This window comes from Lissotriton vulgaris, chromosome 8 (genome assembly GCF_964263255.1).
Source record: "Lissotriton vulgaris chromosome 8, aLisVul1.2, whole genome shotgun sequence".
Taxonomy (NCBI): domain Eukaryota; kingdom Metazoa; phylum Chordata; class Amphibia; order Caudata; family Salamandridae; genus Lissotriton; species Lissotriton vulgaris.
In genome coordinates this window covers 1,010,665,962-1,010,685,901 of record NC_141696.1, presented here as the reverse complement: position 1 = coordinate 1,010,685,901, position 19,940 = coordinate 1,010,665,962, and positions in this window count along the sequence as shown.

Below are 19,940 nucleotides of genomic sequence, written 5' to 3'. Positions count from 1 at the left end.
GGAATCAGCGCGGTGATAGAAGTGAGTGTGCAAAAGGTATTTAAAAAGGATTATTACAATTAAAAGCACAAATTAAAATATTACTGAGCGCAAGAGCGCAAGCACAGCAAACAGGTACCGGCTAGCAGGGAGCGCCGGAGCGCTGACACAATCACAGCTGATAGTAAAGCGGAGCGGGGAGACACTGCCACCGTCCCTCCTTCCGCAAGCTGCCGCTGCTCCTCGCCGCCTTAAATGCCCTGCCTGAAGTGATAGCTAGAGCGCTAACAGCGCGAGAGTGTGGGTGGGGTCACTGGCTCTTCCTGTCCCGCCCTCCGCTCAAGCGGCACTGGCTGCCGTGTCGGACCGGGGCGGGGCAGGGGAAGAAATGAGCACAGGCCCGGAATCAGCGCGGTGATAGAAGTGAGTGTGCAAAAGGTATTTAAAAAGGATTATTACAATTAAAAGCACAAATTAAAATATTACTGAGCGCAAGAGCGCAAGCACAGCAAACAGGTACCGGCTAGCAGGGAGCGCCGGAGCGCTGACACAATCACAGCTGATAGTAAAGCGGAGCGGGGAGACACTGCCACCGTCCCTCCTTCCGCAAGCTGCCGCTGCTCCTCGCCGCCTTAAATGCCCTGCCTGAAGTGATAGCTAGAGCGCTAACAGCGCGAGAGTGTGGGTGGGGTCACTGGCTCTTCCTGTCCCGCCCTCCGCTCAAGCGGCACTGGCTGCCGTGTCGGACCGGGGCGGGTCAGGGGAAGAAATGAGCACAGGCCCGGAATCAGCGCGGTGATAGAAGTGAGTGTGCAAAAGGTATTTAAAAAGGATTATTACAATTAAAAGCACAAATTAAAATATTACTGAGCGCAAGAGCGCAAGCACAGCAAACAGGTACCGGCTAGCAGGGAGCGCCGGAGCGCTGACACAATCACAGCTGATAGTAAAGCGGAGCGGGGAGACACTGCCACCGTCCCTCCTTTTCTCAAAATCCCATGGATTAAATACACAATTGAATCCTTCTCTAATGTGTTTGGGTTAAACGTTACATTAGATCACTGTTCTGCTTCGGATCTTTCTAAAGACAGTCTGAAATCAATCTTTTTAAATCACTGTGCAGAAAGACGAGCCACGGATGATCTTAAACTTTCCACCTGTATACGTTACAACCAATTGAACAAATTTGTGGGCCTACACCCTTACCTCTTCCAGGTAACTAAAGGGCAACATCGGTTTGTTCTTACCAGGATGAGGATGGGTACGGTCCACCTATTGGTTGCATTCCCTGAGATTAAGATGCGCCCTACAGGTCCATGTCGGTGCGACAACATTTCAGAACAAAGCACAGAGCACTTTTTACTTATACGTAACCTGTATAGTGAATATCGTAAATTCTTTTTAAAACCTTTATTTATTAAATTTGGAGCAAGAACCATCAAAGCGGCAATGAAATTACTTTTTAATTTGCACCACCCTGACATCTGTTTTTATACGGCTAGTTATTTACTCAAGGCAATTAGTTCTAGAAAAAGCATGAATTTTTAAAATAATTTCTAAAATAATTTATTCATTGGAAACTTTTTAAAGTGTGTTATTTGATTCGTTATATGTATCATACTGTATTTTTTTTTTTTGCGGATTGCGATTGTAAAGTGCATTTTCTTTTAACATGTATTATATGTATGTACTTTTATGGACATGATTTACATGTCTCCGAATAAAGTTTTGACTTGACTTGAAGTGTGTGTCAGCTTTTTTTGTAATACTTTGTGAGTCCGGTGGATGTGGCATTAAAAGTTGTAATAAATCTAATGGAAGAATCCGCGTTTTTATGATAGTCACTTACTTGAAATAATAGATTGTGTCCTTACTGTCTTTAATTCTAGAAATTACGATATCTAATGTTTCCCTTCATTTATAGAAATGATTTGGCATGTTGTTTTTGTTTTGTCAGAGGCCTCCTCTGAACTATAATTTCTTTTCACATAGAGTAAATGCTCCTTGAGACTACTTTGTGCAAATGGATGAGCACTAGATTGAAGGATGCCTTTGCCTTCTGTTGGTCCTTAGAAAATATATGTTTTTATATTGCCATCAATATATCCAAATATACGATTACTTGGTCAGTATACATTTCCATGTTACAAGTGCAGACCAACTGCTCCTCCTCTCAGTCCATGAAAAAGTTGGTGTAGCTGGGTGCAGTGTCCCTTTCTACACAAAAACAACCCTGCCTGCAATGCAGACACTCATGTACCATGATACGAGGGCACTTGTGTTGGAGTTAAGCAGCACATAATGCACCAGTGCAGCAAAAATGCATAAACAGTGTAAATAACAAGGACCCCCTGTTCAGAAACTTAATTCACAGTACAGGGAAATAGACAGTGTAAACAATTAGCTAATAATATACATACATCAGGGAAGAGCAGTAAAGAAGACACCAAACCAATAATTAAAAAAGTATGAAATTTCATTTAATTAATCCACTCAAAATCCATGTTTAAAAACAATTAATAAAATACAAAAATAATACACAGTGAATATGTTAAAAACAACTAACTAATGCAGTATTCAGTACATCCCATACAAAATTATTTTTGTAACATAACATCTATATTGTGGCAAACAGGTAGTTCGACGCGCGTTTCGGCGTTGTTTAGAACGCCTTCTTCAGGAACCACAATGTTATCAGGACCGTCAGAAAATGACTTTCATAATATGGATTGCTTCTTGTGCGATTAGCCTGGATAGATGATGTGTCTATCTAGCATGTAATGCCTCCATATTCAATTTCGGAAGAAACTGCTAGCTGTACTCTCGCAGCGTGAATAAAGGAGCCGGTAAATTAGGTGTTCGTAAATAAAATGTCATCAGACGGGTTTAAAAACAAAGGCTTCTTTCAGGGCGGTTCGTAATTATTTCAATGGAACGGGACTGCCGCTTTCAGTATCCCATAGGTGCCGATCGCACTCAGAGTAGGAAGGATAATTCCTGTTCTCTCTTAACGGTGTGGATAAATCCGTTGACTGCAACCTGCGGGACCCGCGCTGAAACAGACTGCTGGCGTCCCGCAGCCGTTGTGAAAAGTTATCCACTTTTCACAACGGCTGCGGGACGCCAGCAGTCTGTTTCAGCGCGGGTCCCGCAGGTTGCAGTCAACGGATTTATCCACACCGTTAAGAGAGAACAGGAATTATCCTTCCTACTCTGAGTGCGATCGGCACCTATGGGATACTGAAATCGGCAGTCCCGTTCCATTGAAATAATTACGAACCGCCCTGAAAGAAGCCTTTGTTTTTAAACCCGTCTGATGACATTTTATTTACGAACACCTAATTTACTGGCTCCTTTATTCACGCTGCGAGAGTACAGCTAGCAGTTTCTTCCGAAATTGAATATGGAGGCATTACATGCTAGATAGACACATCATCTATCCAGGCTAATCGCACAAGAAGCAATCCATATTATGAAAGTCATTTTCTGACGGTCCTGATAACATTGTGGTTCCTGAAGAAGGCGTTCTAAACAACGCCGAAACGCGCGTCGAACTACCTGTTTGCCACAATATAGATGTTATGTTACAAAAATAATTTTGTATGGGATGTACTGAATACTGCATTAGTTAGTTGTTTTTAACATATTCACTGTGTATTATTTTTGTATTTTATTAATTGTTTTTAAACATGGATTTTGAGTGGAATAATTAAATGAAATTTCATACTTTTTTAATTATTGGTTTGGTGTCTTCTTTACTGCTCTTCCCTGATGTATGTATATTATTAGCTAATTGTTTACACTGGCAAAAATGCATAAATGCATCAAATATTGATAACTAGGGCCTATTGATTTCCTCCTGCTTTGACACAATGCAGCCACTTGTATTGTGCACGAGGTAAAAAAATGATAAATCTGGCCCAAGTTCTCTCAAGTAGACAAATGTTAATCACCTTGTGTTCTCTTGTCTGGGCTTTTGGGATGTCTTGTTCTTCTTGTAGGAGAATGGAAGATTCTGTTGAGTTATTCTCATGTAAGAGATGGTGTTTCACTTAGGAACTAAACTGTTTTAGTGGACTTCACCGAGATGCACCAGATGCAGTTAAGCAGCTTGAAAGAAAGTCCACAGAATTGTAGAATGGTGTATTTTGCTGTGAAAGGTGGCTTGTGAGGACACGTCTTGTGAACCTGAGGTAAATCATGTGAGACCTGTTCAGTAGACCCCAGAGCAGCTACTAAAGGTCTAACTAACTTCATCTATTTAACACAAATTCCAGACTTTAAATAAAAAGTTCGCTTAACTTTTCTGCACGTGAGTATTCATCAAAATGAAGATGATGGAAGTGTCTTTGTCATGATGAGAACAATTAGAACAGGACAACTGTAGTTGACATGAGGACGCTGGAAAGAGGTATGCAGTCTTGGTGAACTTAATTTTGATACAGAATCCAAGTTGGTTCTGTTGCTTTTTTTTGAGTTCCATAAAATTTGTAAATGTAGAGTCTACTATTGGGGATACCTTGACTTTGATTCTGTTTGTGAGTGCTCAAATGAAATTTATAGTGCTGTCTTGGTCCAAGTCAACCTTATTAACGTCACTTATAAAATGTTCTGTTTGTAGCCCCCCTTTTTGTTTTCCATGGATTCTAAGATAATAATTCATCACGAATATTTCACTAAGATTTTCTAAATCATTTTGTTCCATTAAATGCAAATGTTATATTTTCAATTTACTTTTTAGTCGAATGTTTTGACAACTTTTCTATACCTTGCTGCCCTAGTCATTTTTAAAGTAACATGGTTACTATTATTTTCTCGGTGATATTTTTGGTTTTCATGTGTTGTTTTTAATCTTAAGTTTTTATAATGTGTGTTCACTGACGATATATTGACCTTTAAAAAATCTTTAATCCTAATATTGGGTGCACTAGTCCAAAACTACGTATTCTGCTGGTGATGCTTTCTATTACTTTAGTTTTTCCAAGCATTATAAGTTGAGGATACGTTTCCTATCAAATGGTTATGACTAATATTAGTTTCACTGTTACTACGGCACTTGAACTTTTTTCAATGTTGCTTAATTTATTTCTCTTACTAAATATAAGATTTATACATACAGTGATGAGCACATGGACATTTTGTAAGTTTCGAGGCATTTCCATTATTTTGCTCTATTAAGCAGTCCACTTGGTAACATGTTCACTGAAGATTACCAAACACGCTCAGTTTAGGCTTCAAGATGTGAACTGTGGTTGTATATGATGAAATATGTTTATGTAATGTGACTGGAGCATGTCTTATTGCTCAAAGCAAGGTGTTCCGTGCTGTGGATCAATTTGATTGATATGCCTAACATCTGCCATACAACACTTGCAGCGCAGGGAAAACGACCTATACAAGGTTTAATTGTCCAAATTTTGTAGTTGAGCTTTTATGGGTAGTCATTTATATTTTTCCATTGATAGGATTTGGGGACTTTCAATTTTAGATGTTTCCATTTTTCCTTTTCTATCATCATACAAAATAGCAACTACAACTCTTTTGACATCTGGTTGAAACCACTAATGTAACAAGAAGCTCTTGGTAGCCTGGGTGGAGGAGAGAAAAGCTCTAGTAAAGACAATGCATTCTTGAACACATAAATCAAGAAGCTTGATCATCGGGCACTAAATGTCCCAAAGATAAGATCAACCAGGCCGCTTACTTAAAAAAACACAGGAGGATGGCGAGTGCAATTACAAGTCCTCTTAAGAGGAGGTTATGGCAAATGTAAGTGGAAACAATATTTGCGTGAATTCACTGTTTTGAAGTTGCTCGTGGGATGTCTTGTGCAGTTGTTATCGAAGTTGTAACTCTAGGGCGCGTTTCATTAGAGTATCCTGGGGCTGTTTTTTCCTTTAGAACAGGTACACTACACGAAATACACGTGCCTTAAGACACACTTTTGTAAAACGTTAGATATATTTCTACCTATTAAAAAGAAATGTTGGTGCCAGGGTGTTGACAATGAGCAGCATTTAAGAAGTGGCTGCATAGTGTGTGACACTGTTGAGACATCTGTGGGCTAATATGATCTGAAGGTTACAACAATGTAACTGACTAACGTGGTTAGAGCCTCAACTTCAAGTATTAAAAGCTATTTCCCTTTGCTCAGGTGCCTGGCAGAGTACATGACTATTGGTTGCACCCAGTAGTGTACAAGAACGCCCTAAGGTAAGACACCAAGACTGATGGCACTCTGAAACAATGGGAGGGGACTTAGCTATAGATTACAATTCAGGTTGGTCGCAGAACACTTCTGGGTAACCAATACGAATTGCTCTTCAGGGGAGGCTGCTCATTGTCCAAATGCCCACGTGTAGGTGTTGGGACTAAAGAGACCACAGCTTTTTTTACTTTGTTATTGTAACGTTTGTACTTTCCCCCCACAGGACACACTGAGACAGGGATGTGTGTAGAACTTCCGTTTATTGCCAATACATGCAAGATATGAGCCAAGGGCGCCGAGCGTCTAACTATGCCAAGCTCCGGTCGCCAACTGCCGTTTTCTCCCTTCGCGCCTTTCCCTTTTCTCGTGTGCGCATGCGCGCCTATCCGCTCTAGCCTACGGCGTAACGCGTCATCGCGTATACGCCCGTCGACTAGAGCGCACACCACATATCTCCCCCCTTTACCAAAAACAAAGTCAAAACATTCCCCCCCAACAGTGAAGAGTCCTCCAGCTGTGACCATTGTCTATGTGGGGCTCCCGGGGGAGGCCGGCACCAAGCTAGTGTCCGTCCATCACAAAGTCACTATAACGAGAGGGCACTACAACTGCCCTTCCGCTGCGGGTGTGTCTTACCGGCATGTTCTCCCTCGCCTCTGCCTCTCCTTGGGACACCCCAGCTTCTCTCATGTCTGTTCTCTGCTCTGCATTCGCTTGTACTCCTCCTCCGTCGGTCGGCCTGGCTCTCGGGACAACCTCTTCACTGTCATCACCTGCACCTTCACCTAGGTTGTCTGTGCCAAACTCAGAAGGAGGTCTAACCTCTGGGTGATCCATGCATCTTTCGACTTCCTCAACTTTGGGCCAGACTAATATTTTATTGACTCTGGCCATGCGATCTTGTGACCAGACCTTGCCGTCACTGAGGAGAGCCGCCCTGCCACGCACCTCTTTGACTTGCAACGGCTGGCTGAATTTGCTTTCGCCCTTCTTTTGTAGGGTGGGAAGTTTAATCCTAACCCACTCCCCTTCTTCCAGCGCCGTTTCCTTTGTGCTGCGTCGCTTGTCATAGTGTGCTGCATAGATCTTCTGGGCCTTCTCCAGATTGTGCTGCACCACCGCAGGGGACCACTTGCTGGTGAGGGTCTTCTCCCTCCATGCTACGTTGTCCCGGGTGAAGGGATGCCGTCCTCTTAACACTTGGAACGGACTATACCCCACTACAGAGGGCGTTATCCGGTAGGCCCATAGCATGTTCATCACTTCCACCTCCCAGTCCTTTCCTTGCGATATGGCTGCCTGGATGGAGCCCATGAGCACCCTATTGAACCTTTCGACCTGGCCGTTGCAAGCTGGATGGTACACGGCAGTGTGTCTCACCTCGATCCCGTTCCTCTTCATGTATCTCCCCCACTTGTCCGACACAAATTGCGGTCCATTGTCACTGAGGATGGTTTTGGGTATTCCTTCTCTGAGGAACACCCCAGTTAGGAACTTCAAGATCGTGTCCGTATCCATCGACTCTTGTATGTCCACTTCTGGCCACTTAGAATACTTGTCTATAATCACACAGATGTACTTATTCACGCCTCTACTGTCCAGAACGGGCCCCAGAATGTCTATGGCCACATCCTCCCAGGGGCCATTCGGGGTGTCGAACTTCCCCAGTGCTGGTCGGAGTGGGCGGAGCACCTTGTCCGCTCCTTGGCACTGTCCGCACTCCCGCACTTGTCTCTCGATGTGGGCATCCATTCCTGGCCACCAATACATCTGTTTGACCAACGCCTTGGTTTTCACTATGCCCAGATGCCCCTCGTGGAGCAATTTCAGCAGTCGGGGTATCAGCGTCACTGGGGGCACCACTCTCTCTCCTCTGTACAAGAATATCCCCGAGTCACTCAGGGACAATTCTTCTCTCATTTCATAGAAACGTCGGACACCCTCCGTGAGCTTCTTCCTGTCCGGCCACCCCAACGTGAGATGTTTCCTTACTTCCATCTTCTCCTCGTCGAGCTCGTAAGCCGCCTGCCATTCCTGCGCACTGATGGATGACTCGTGATCCTCCATGCTGGCGACCATCTCCTCTGTGTCCGGGGTCTCTCCCGGCACCTCTTCCATGGCCGATGCCCGGCTGAGGTAATCAGCTACCCTGTTCTGCGTACCTGGAAGGTATTCTACGTCGTATGTATAGTCTAGCAACTTCAGGGTCATTTTCGCTATCCTCGGGGTGGCTGTGTCATGGCCCGATGACGTTAACACTTTGATGAGTGGCTTGTGATCTGTTTGGAGCCTGAATCTCGTGCCCCATATGAACTGACGAAATTTGCTCAACGCCCACGTGACCGCCAACATCTCCTTTTCAATTACGCTGTACCTTTGTTCCGTCGGGGACAGCGCCCGGGATGCAAAACTGATGGTTTCTTTGGTTCCATCCTCCCTTTCCTGCGCCAAGACGACCCCCAAGCCCTTGTCGCTTGCGTCTGTTGTTACCATCGTCTTGCCCGTGGGGACATACCCCTGCAGTGGGATGGCATGGCTGATACAGTTTTTAATGGACTCAAACTCGGACTGGGCCTCCTTGTCCCATTCGAATTTTGTATTGTGCCTGATTAGTTGTCTCATCCTGTACGTTCTCGTGGCAAAGTGTCTGACAAACTTGCTGTAATACTCGGCCATTCCAAGGAATGACCGCACTTCCTCCTTGGTTGTTGGGGCTTCGGCGTCCTTTATTGCCTTCACATTTTGCTCCTTCGGCGAGATGCCATGCGTTCCTATCTCTTGCCCTAGGTAGGTCACTGAGCGAGACCCAATTCTGCACTTGCTCCATTCTGCCGTCAGTCCTTTGCCTTGCAGCACTCCCAGCACTTGATGTAGTTTCTTGTCGTGCTCGCCTTTGTCGGAGCCCATCACTAGGATGTCGTCTTGGAAGTATTGCACTCCCGATATGTCCTTAAACAACCTGTGCATCAACTTCTGGAAAACGGCCGCAGCGGATGCCAGGCCGAAGGGCATTCTCCTGAATTGGTAGCATCCAAAGGGCGTTATGAAGGCTGTGTACTTCCTGCTCGACGGGTGCAATTCTATCTGGTAATATGCAGACGTGAGGTCTATGGTGGAAAAGTGGGTGATGCCTTTCGTCCTTGCTAGCATCTCCTCTATTCTGGGGAGCGGGAACCTTTCCACTATGAGGTTTTTGTTGAGCTCCCTTAGGTCCACACAGAGCCTGACCTTTCCATTGGGCTTTTTAACCACTACCAAGGGCGATAGCCATTCCGCACTGTCCACTGGCTCGATGATATCTAGCTCTTCCAACTTCCGTAGTTCCTGGCGCACCGCCTCACTCGTGGATATCGGTATGTTCCGGACCTTGTGCACTACTGGTACTGCTCCCTCCTTAAGGACCATTTTATGCACGAATTTGTCCAGTTTGCCTACCGTGCCCTCAAAAACCTTGGGGTATGCTGCTTTCCAGTCTTCCTCCTTCGAGAGGGGCCATTCGTCTGTCAGCAGGATCTGTTCTTTCCCTCCAGGATTGAGTATGATTCCGAGATCACCTGCGTCTCTCCATCCCAGTACAGATGGGCCCTTTTCTGCTACATACAGGGTGCACTTGGCCGACCGTCCCCTGAATTCGAACTCCAAGTCCCTGCATCCTACCAGTGGAATGGAATCCTCGGTATATGAGATGGGTCTGATGTCCGGCGGCTCTAGGTCGGGTCCTATGACTGGCACAAAGTCCTCTTCCCATATCGACCTTTGCACGATGGTCCAGGGGGACCCTGAATCCACGGCCACATGTACCTTGACGCCCCCGATGCACATGTCGGTGCGGGGCTTATCCCTTCGCTTACCGGATACGTCCAGCACTTGATCCTCTATGCACAGCACCAGGTCATCCTCTTCCTGGTCGTCTTCCTCACTTACGTTGGCCGTGGCCGCATCGATGCACTTGACCGTGGTCTTCGTCCCTTTCTTTCGGCAGACCTTTTCGAAGTGACCGGTCAACCCGCAGAATGAGCACCTGGCGCGGAACGCGGGACAACGCCTGTCTTGGGCCGCGTGCGCCGCGCTGCCGCATCTGTAGCACGCGAATTTCGTTCCCTGGCTGGGGCGAGACATCTGCTTCCCAGACCCTCTTGTGTCCTTCTTCGGGTCTCCGTAAGCGCTTTTGGGCTTGCTGGATTGTGGTGCCTCATCAATCTTGTTGATCATCTGTCTCGGCCCACTTTCTCTTTTTGCCGCGTCTGCGCCTCTCTTCGACATTTCCGCCTTCTTGACCATCGCCACAACTTCTTTCAGGGTTGTCTCATTCATCGCCCATAGCTTGTCTTGGACTGCTCTGCTGGTGGTGTGCATCACAATTTGGTCTTTGATGTATTCATCCTGCAGGTTCCCATACCTACACGTGATTGCTAGCCGGCGGAGGGCAGCCACATAGTCATCAATGGATTCCCCAGCCTCTTGTTTTCTCTGTCGGAAGTTATAGCGGTCTATCGAGACGCACACTGCTGGGCGGTAATGGCTGTCCAGGTCGTCCAGTGCATTCACAAAGACGTCCGTCTCCGCCGCACCCCTCTCTTTGGGCACCAGATTCTTAAACACCCTGACCCCTTCTGGGCCTAAGTTGTGGAGTAGCAGTCTCTTTTTCCTTTCCGGCTTGTATTCACCCTCGCTTTCATCTTCAAGGGCCTCAATGTAATTGAGGAAATATTCCTTCCAGTCCTCCCATTTTAGTTGGGGTTCGCCTGGTCTGGTTAGGAACGGGACGGGCGCCATTAGGGCTGACGCCTGATTCGCCATTCTGGCTTCGCCTCTGGGTTCTCCTTCCTGGGCCCTTTGGGCAGGCGCACCGGACGTCCCTGCGCTCACTGCCGTGTCGCCTTGGCCCCTTGGGCTACCTGGGGTATTGTCCCTCGTAGTGTGTGCTTCCTGCGCTGTCTCCCCCCTTTCCTCTGGCTTGGGGGAGTCTCCCTTGGTTGCCAGGTTGCTGGCGGGGGGCTCTTGTGGTCTTGGGCCACACTAACCTGGCTAGTGAGGCTGGTGTTCCTGGCCGTGCTGCTGCGCCGCTGCCACGCCCTTGCTCTTCCTTGCAGGACCCGTGCCTTGCTGGCTCGTGGGAGTGGGCCATGGGTTTTTTTTTTTTTCTTGCCGTCGTCCACTGCACCTGGTGGTGTCCGGATCTCAGCCTCGTCGCCACTGTAACGTTTGTACTTTCCCCCCACAGGACACACTGAGACAGGGATGTGTGTAGAACTTCCGTTTATTGCCAATACATGCAAGATATGAGCCAAGGGCGCTGAGCGTCTAACTATGCCAAGCTCCGGTCGCCAACTGCCGTTTTCTCCCTTCGCGCCTTTCCCTTTTCTCGTGTGCGCATGCGCGCCTATCCGCTCTAGCCTACGGCGTAATTGTTTCGCATGGAATCCTGTTGTTATAATTTTTGCTCTCACAAAGCTGTATCACGTTGGTATGCTGTTAGCTGTGATGGAGATATATGACTGACACTAATTTCTCCATGGTGTAAATGGTGTTTCTAGATATTTGAATTGCCACATGATAAGTCAGTGCTTTGCATTTAAAGGTTGATTTTCTTGCTTGCCCTTGAACCGAAATTACCTGCCTTCTATGTCGCATACAAATGTTCAGCTAATTGTAAAAGTGCACTAACCTTGTCTTAGTATTATCAGAAGCAATTTTACCATACATATGCCCCGATTTATTAGACAATTCCTAATTTGATATTGTTTGAAGATTTTTTGTGAGCTGAGCAAACGTTATTGTTTATTTTCAGTTCAAATTCATCGCGTTATTGACAGCTGTGAATTTAGTGGTGCTAATTTTCTAGCATATTTCATGGAACAATGTCACATTAACAGACATCCTAATATTGTATTAAGAGAGACACCGCGTTTTTTTCAAACAGTTTCCTAGTTAGCTTTCAGACATCATGCATAAGCATGTTGTTTTTAAATGTTCATATGCATGTTGCTATCTCAACCTTTCATATGAATTCATGTTTTGTGCGATATTTGTCTTTCAAGGAGCATCAACAGCAATAAAGGCTGCTTTGATGCACTTACATATTATAAGAGAAGAGATATGAAATTTTCCTAACCTTTCCTGCTGCTCAATAAATCACAAATAGACAAGAAAGTTAAGCACTGCTTCAGTGGAAAATCAGCAGACAGATGTAGCACACATTCCCCTCAAAATAATTCAGAACCTGTTTCAATTTATCAAATGCCTACTTTATCTGTCAAAACAATGTCCTTTCTCAAATAAAGGGCATTGTTTCTTTGCAGAAAAAGGTTCTGAAGTATTTTTATCTGCACGTGGACGGTGGAATAATGGAACAACAGGCAGTGTTTCAAACACAGGGATCAAAGGGCGGAATGAATTACAAATGTGTTGAAATAAATGAAGTTATGATCTGAATTTCAATTTATAAATGCAGTACGGTACACTCTTTTTGTTTTCAAGACACATCAGAGTCTGGTAGATATATGCACTAATTTAAAGAATTTATGTTTGCAACAAATAAAGACCCCATGCATTTTACACCGCATGAATAAGCAGTTTGTTCTTCTAGTTTATCTGTAAACAATATAATACATTACATAATAGCCACAGGCTGGTATCACAACATAATAGGAGAGGTTTGTAAATCAGGTTCTGCCGCAACAGTTTGACTATGAGTTCGGGGGCATAAAATGTTATTCATTAGCTAAGGTACTCTGGGGTTCTCACACTTACAACTTCCAAAAGATTCAAGGCTTGAGCAGGTCAACCGGATGCGGTTCAACGTCCCCCAGGTTACACTCAGATCTCTGTGGTCAATACTTCAGCCTTATGTATTTTACTATGAGAAGTACTGTAATGTTACTATAGAGCATTCCGCTTGACACTTTGACGGTGACATAGTGCCAGTTACTTGAAATTACAATTCAGGACCCTTTTCTATAGATGACAGTGACAAAGATGTACTACTTATAATTGTCAAAATTAAATTAATTGTTGTTAATATTTATTTCCACTATAAATATGTTGCTCATTTTTTTGCCATCTTCTAAAGAACAATCATAATAAAAATTGTCATTTTGGTAAAAACATAACATAACAATACAATAACACTCTTACAAGAATAGATCACATAGCTGTGGGGCATACATCTACAAGAAATTGTCTCTTGTGCTACCTCCTTGACAGAATTGACAGATGTATGCCCCTAGAATGTGTCACTTTATTTGCGCCCTAAGACACTCCATTACTAACACGTTGTCAAGCCTACATCTCATGATTTAATACATTCTCCATATACAGCAACACACTAAGGTCAATGGTGCTGGAAAAGTTGAACTGTAGGGGTACAGAAAGAAGTAAAATAATGTGTAAATGTGCAAATTGTAACAGCCCTAACAATATTTTGAGCCAGAAGGGGGTGACCAATCACTCACACACACATTTACCTAGCTCCTACATACTAAAATCTACCAGTCAGTCTAATCTAACAATCAAGGTCAAACATCAGATTCTAGAGCAGCATAAAGACATATATCTGTACAAATGATTGAGCCCATATATGTGGCAACAAGTCTCAGTAGCAGAAATTAAGCCAGCACATTGTACTGGGCGTTTTAGAGACACATATCGTTTTAGCCAATATCTCTCTTCCAGGGTTTTTCAGGAAAGATTTAAGAAATTAAATATCTTCTAAATAAGCTAGAGCCTGGAGGACAGTATTAGGCATTAGTACCTTTCATGGTGGCCCCTATACCCTCTCAGTTCTTGTAAATACATAGATTTATTTACATGTTTAATTATACTTGGGGTCTTTTTATTTTAGCTCATTCTCCTGGTGTTAACAATGCTCCATCCAGAGGTCTGAATGGTTCGGCTGTTGTCCTATTTCCCAAATGTATTTCATGTTTCATAGCCAAGCCACAATCTGCAAAGGGATGAGAAACACCCATATCTACTAAAGACAACACAAAGAGAAGTACTGCATATCATAATAATATAATTTCAACAACTAAATGTGCATTGGATTTAGAAGGGTTTGCAGAAATGGAGCTTGGCCTCGCCTTCCTTTTTAATGTTGAGCTGATTTTATTTTCCCAGAAGCTGAGATATGGCCTCACAAAGTGATCTCCTTGTACACAGTACACGAATAACCAGTAAATCATAATGTCTCTTTGTCATCACTTTCCAATTTCTTAAGCACAGAGCCAGTCTGCATTTGTTTCCATATATAACATCCCTATGGAAGATTGGGTCGAAGAGGGACAATATGCGGTCTTGAGGGTCTCATTCAGGTCCATCGACGGAGAGGAGTATTAGTTCAAATCCAGCTGGAACCCTCTCACGCCTCCTTGACCATGAGGCAACGTTTTGCTTCTTTAAAAATACAACATGACTAGTATATGTCGTATGTATTGTTAACCCTTGCTTATTTTGTAGCGTTTTTTGTATTACACTTAACCTCACTTTAGGTGACCTTGGAGTGGTACACACAGGGCTGGACCCTGTATCATCCTGAAGAAGAGCATTGGGAAAGCTCGAAACATGTTGACGTCTACTACGGATTCCCAACTCATTGGATAGGCCCACTAGGGACTCACCCCATTTTTAATATACCAACTAGGAGCCAGAATAAAGTTTTTTTCGCCCACTAGTTAGGTACTTTTAACTCACTCCACTCCACTGCGCTACACATAGTTCCTCACGTCACAGTGCTCCTACGTCTCATCGCAACTCATAGCACGCCTCAACCCGTAGCAGGTTGAGATGGCTCCAATGATGAAGCATGAGACCGTGAAGAAACACTGGTGAGTGAGGGGACTCAAGAAAGGAAAGCCTTCCTTTTTGGCTGATTTTTCAACTCAAATCGAAATAGAAATCCTCTTTCCCAACTAGGTCCTTACCCGAGAATTCAGATATTGTTGGTCTACTACTGCATCAGGAGGGTGAATCTAGTTTTTACCCTCTCGCTCCCCTTGTTTTTGATTTTCGACAATATGCATATGCAGGTCTGCAAGGTTCTTGACATCTTTCTTATTTACTACTATGTGTATGGATGTATTTTTCAATCAAATTATCACATTAGCGACAGTGGGCCTAATTCATAAGGGTAACTGATATTTTTTCAGGAATTTTCACTTTAGAGTAAGTTTACTACTTTAGACTATCCACAAAGTGTTAGAGTAAGATACTTTTAAAAACTGTACTAAGTCGAGCACCACACAAGGCCAAAACCCAATATTGCACTACCCTCCCTTAGAAATTAATTGAGATAAGGAATTTATAATAAAACTCCAAAGGAAACAATGCTAACTTAATGTAACAATAATTTTTATTATAATACAATTGAATTAGTTTTAGTTAATTTTATACAACACTTTTAATAATTATACATGCATACACATTTTTCTTTAGGTGGGTATCGATTTTTAACTTAAATGTTACAAAACCTAATTCTAATTTAATTTAATATAATTCCATTAATTAAACATTAGGTAATAAAGCTGTAACTTTGTTTTCTACATTTAAAATCAATTTATAAAATGAATACAAATTAATATTTTGTATAGAAATTATTGTAATATTTATTTTGGAGTCACACGTGTATTTTGTAAATAATACAACATTGGAAAACGTACTCAAAATATTTCACTGATAGAAATTGTACGTAACATTTGTGAATGAGGTCCAGTGTGTTTAGATCTTCATCCAGACTCGGTTTTACCTGTCCAAGATGCCTTACTGGATGCCCTGTGCAATCCAAAGAGAAAGGAGCATTGTTCACAGTTTCAACTGCTGCGCTCTGAGACTCCACTTCAGCATGTAGCTGAGGACATGCAATAGCAGAGCTACCTTGATGTATCCATGCAGTGGCCACCAGCCAGCGAGAAGGTTGACAGTGAGATCACAGAATGCAGCGCTGGCAGAAAAATGTCAAATATGGAGTTGGGAAAACTGATGTAAAAACAAATGCCATGATTTCCAGATTGGGAGCATGGTCAAACAGCGTAACATGAGCTTTCCAAGATGGTGGTCTGTATGATGTTATGTGAGGATCCCAATACAAGATGAAGTTAGATCTTTTTCTGAAATGTTAATTTTGTTAGAACCTTATTTCAGAAATCAATTCTAAGCGAAGAGGGCTTCACAATAAATCTGTTTCCTTATTTTGTGTTGTTTTCTTTGCCCCTGTGCTTTCAATATTGTTCCTACGCTTTGCATCTTGGAGCTAGCACTTTCCAACACATTTTATTTTTGAAATGTATCCTGGTACTTTTCTCCTTTCTTTCTGTTCCTCATAAAGAGTTCAGCGTTTTGCTACCTTGATAAAAGCTCTTTATATTAGTGCCTACAATAAGTGTTTCTACACAAAACATAAAAGCTGTCTTGTAGAAGTGATAACATTTCAGGAGATCCAAACCACTGCTCTTTTTATTTTGGACTGTACTTGAATAGAATTCGAGTCTTTTAATGGTTTCATAAAACCATCGTTCTTCATTTCTTGAACTTATTGATTTTGTGGTGTTCATTAACAATAGAGTACAAGCAAGATGGCAGGCAATAAAGATGTTTTAAGAAAGTTATTCTAATTTTCAAAACGATTTTCTTGACTGCTCATTCAAAGCTCACATTGGCCCTATTCTTCTGAGAAAATGTTGTGCAAGTAGTAGCTGAAAAGGGCCCTTGACTGAAAGAGAGAAGGCGCACAGGTGCAGACTTGGCTCTCTATAATGTTGTCAAACCAGACACATGATTCAAACCTGTGCTAAACCACATTTAAGTTGGTGCATGAGTTTGTAAGTAGCTCTGTGAGTAAATGTAAGAGTCTCTGAGTGGGTTTGTGAGTGGATGTGTTAGTGTCAGATTGGGACTGTGAGTAGGTGTATGATTTTCTGAATGGGTCTGCCACTGGGTGCGTTAGTGTCTGTGAGTGGGTCTGTGATCAGATAAGTAATTTGGGAAGAAGAAAGAGGGACCCAAGTAAACCACAGGGATTGGGTACCACCAGACAATTGTCAATAAAAGCTCCCCTGGGAACCTCATATAACCACTCAATCTCACGATCACACTAAGTGGTCTACCAGATATATATACCAAATACCCCATATACATACTATGAACCAAGAAAACCAAATCAGTGCAAAGGAAAATATATAAAAAACAATAATGATACAGTTTATTTAACAGTTTTATGACAATAATACTAAATTCATAAAAAATTCATTATACAATATAAAAAAACAAGTTAAAAACATCATATTCGAAAGCAAATATAGACATGTGGGAAAAAAACACAGAGCAAGAAAAATTAATTTCAAATCAGGGAGTACCACGGTACTGAGACCTATAGACAAAATAGATTATATGCAAAAATGCTTTAGGCAAGAGCCAATTCTAGCTGGATAATCAAAAGCAATTATTTGCAAATGTCACATATCCGTGGTAATGCCCAACATTGAAGCGTCGACGCGTTTCGGTGGGTCCAATACAGATAACTGGCCACCTTCATCAGGACAAACATATTATCTTCCCCCTTTCTATCGCAATATCTATTAAAAAATACATAAAAAAGAGAGACATGCATATTACAATTTGAACTGACTTGGCTAGCTGGCTCACAAGTAAAGATACCACCCAGACACACTACTTAAATAAAACTACGAATCATGCACACTCTTGCAACCACTCACACGGCTTTTAAAACCATCCCAAAAATATAAGTATAAGTTCATTAAGTGGCCTTCAATAGTGGAAAAGGGGCCACAGTGCTGATCATTGCTTTAATATCGGCTTAGCACCAACAAAACACCACTGGTTGTTATACTCAAGGTATTATGTACTGAAGTTTTCACAAGCACTTCAACAATATATCGCATTGTGAACAAAAAGGGTAAAATTACTTCATACGTTTGTGTATGTTCTTATGGCTATTATTAGTTTAGAATCAAATTTGTACACCAATGGTGACACTCCGTTACTTGTGGCAGAAACTAAAAGAATAAAAGGAGAAAGAAATCAGGACAATCCTTTCCCTATGCACTAGGCGGGGAACTATCTAAAAAGTCCCATATATAGTACCTTAAAGGATAAACAAGGCAAAAACTGTGACGTCTTCCAATAATGTAAAAAGCACAGTTCCTCACTTGTGGCGCCCAATCGGGCCAAAGAGAAGTTGTAACCAATCTAAAAAGAGGGGAACAAATTCGATACAAAAACGGCCCAAGAGCGTTTCACTGCCTAGATTCTAAAATGTGCCAAAAACTCCACTTGTATCATACCTGATAAGGCCAAAAAACTGAGCCCGAAAATTGTTTCTCTTGTTTATCAAGCCAATCAGAATTAACATATATATCCACAGATGGCCTTGATTTGACCTTGAGGGAAAAGAGAAAACTTTATTAAATCGAGGCGCCACACATTCCCTGATTTGAAATTGATTTTTCTTGCTCTGTGTGTTTTTTCCCTCATGTCTATATTCGCTGTTCAAATATAATGTTTTTAACTTGTTTTTTTATATTGTATAATCCATTTTTAATGAATTTTGTATTATTGTCATATTACTGTTAAATAAACTGTAACGTTATTGTTTTTTATATATTTTCCTTTGCACTGATTTGGTTTTCTTGGTTCATAGTATGTATATGTGATATTTGGTTATATATATCTGGTAGACCAGTTAGTGAGATTGAGTGGTTATATTAGGTACCCAGGGGAGCTTTTATCAGATAAGTAAACCTGAGTGTGGATGTGTGAATATTTTTGAATTTTTCACCAATGTTCATGAAGAAACGACAATCTTTGCAAAATCCCCACAGCATTACATCAGAGGCAATGCTGTCAAAAGCGATGCCTTTGTGAGTATTGTACATCAAAAAAACATTTTATACTTGTAGCTTGTCTAACTTGTCTAGCTTGTCTATATATATATATATTTATATATTATATATTATATATTTATATATATATTTATATATATATATATTTATATTACCTACTGGCGGTCGCCAGTAGGTATCTATAGTTAGGATTTTTTCTCTATGGAACTTTTGAAAATTCTATGTCTAATAACTTAGGCGTTTGTGGACAGAATCGGCTGAAATTTTCAGGAAAATGGCACATTTTGTTTCTGAGCAGCCCCTGAAAATATGGGGGGGTTCCGTCAAGGGGGGGCCGAGAAAAAGGGGGGTCCCAAAACGCGTTTTTCCCATTCATTTTTCCATAGGGCCTTTGGCCTCACTTTTAGCTCGAACGGCTGAATGGATTTGCACGAAACTTGGCAAAATTGTAGGGACTGTTAGCCCGATGTGCCTTTGCTGGGTCTCAATCTATGTGCTCCAGTGGATTTTGAGAAATTAACGTTTAAAAAAGCAGATATATCTGTGACAGCGTCCCAGATAGCCCACCAGATCGCGTACTTTTCGCGTAACGGAGCTTTGCGTAGCAAAGCTGATTGGCTCTCTGGCGTCTGTCAACATTCTAAACAGTCCTGTGCGGCCGCCATCTTGTCTCTCGGTAGGATCGAGAGACAAGAGGAGGAGAAAAACGAAGGGGGAATTTAATGAAAGGGGGCAAGTAGATCCTTCTTGACCCCCTAGGAATGATGTTGGGGTTATTAAAGGGTCCCGTGGGGCAAATAAAAAAAAATTGATTTTTCGCGGTAGAAGCGCTTCTCGGTTCGCGAACCGGGTCGCAAACTGGTAGCGAACCGTGAATTCGCCATTTTGTGTTTCGGGTT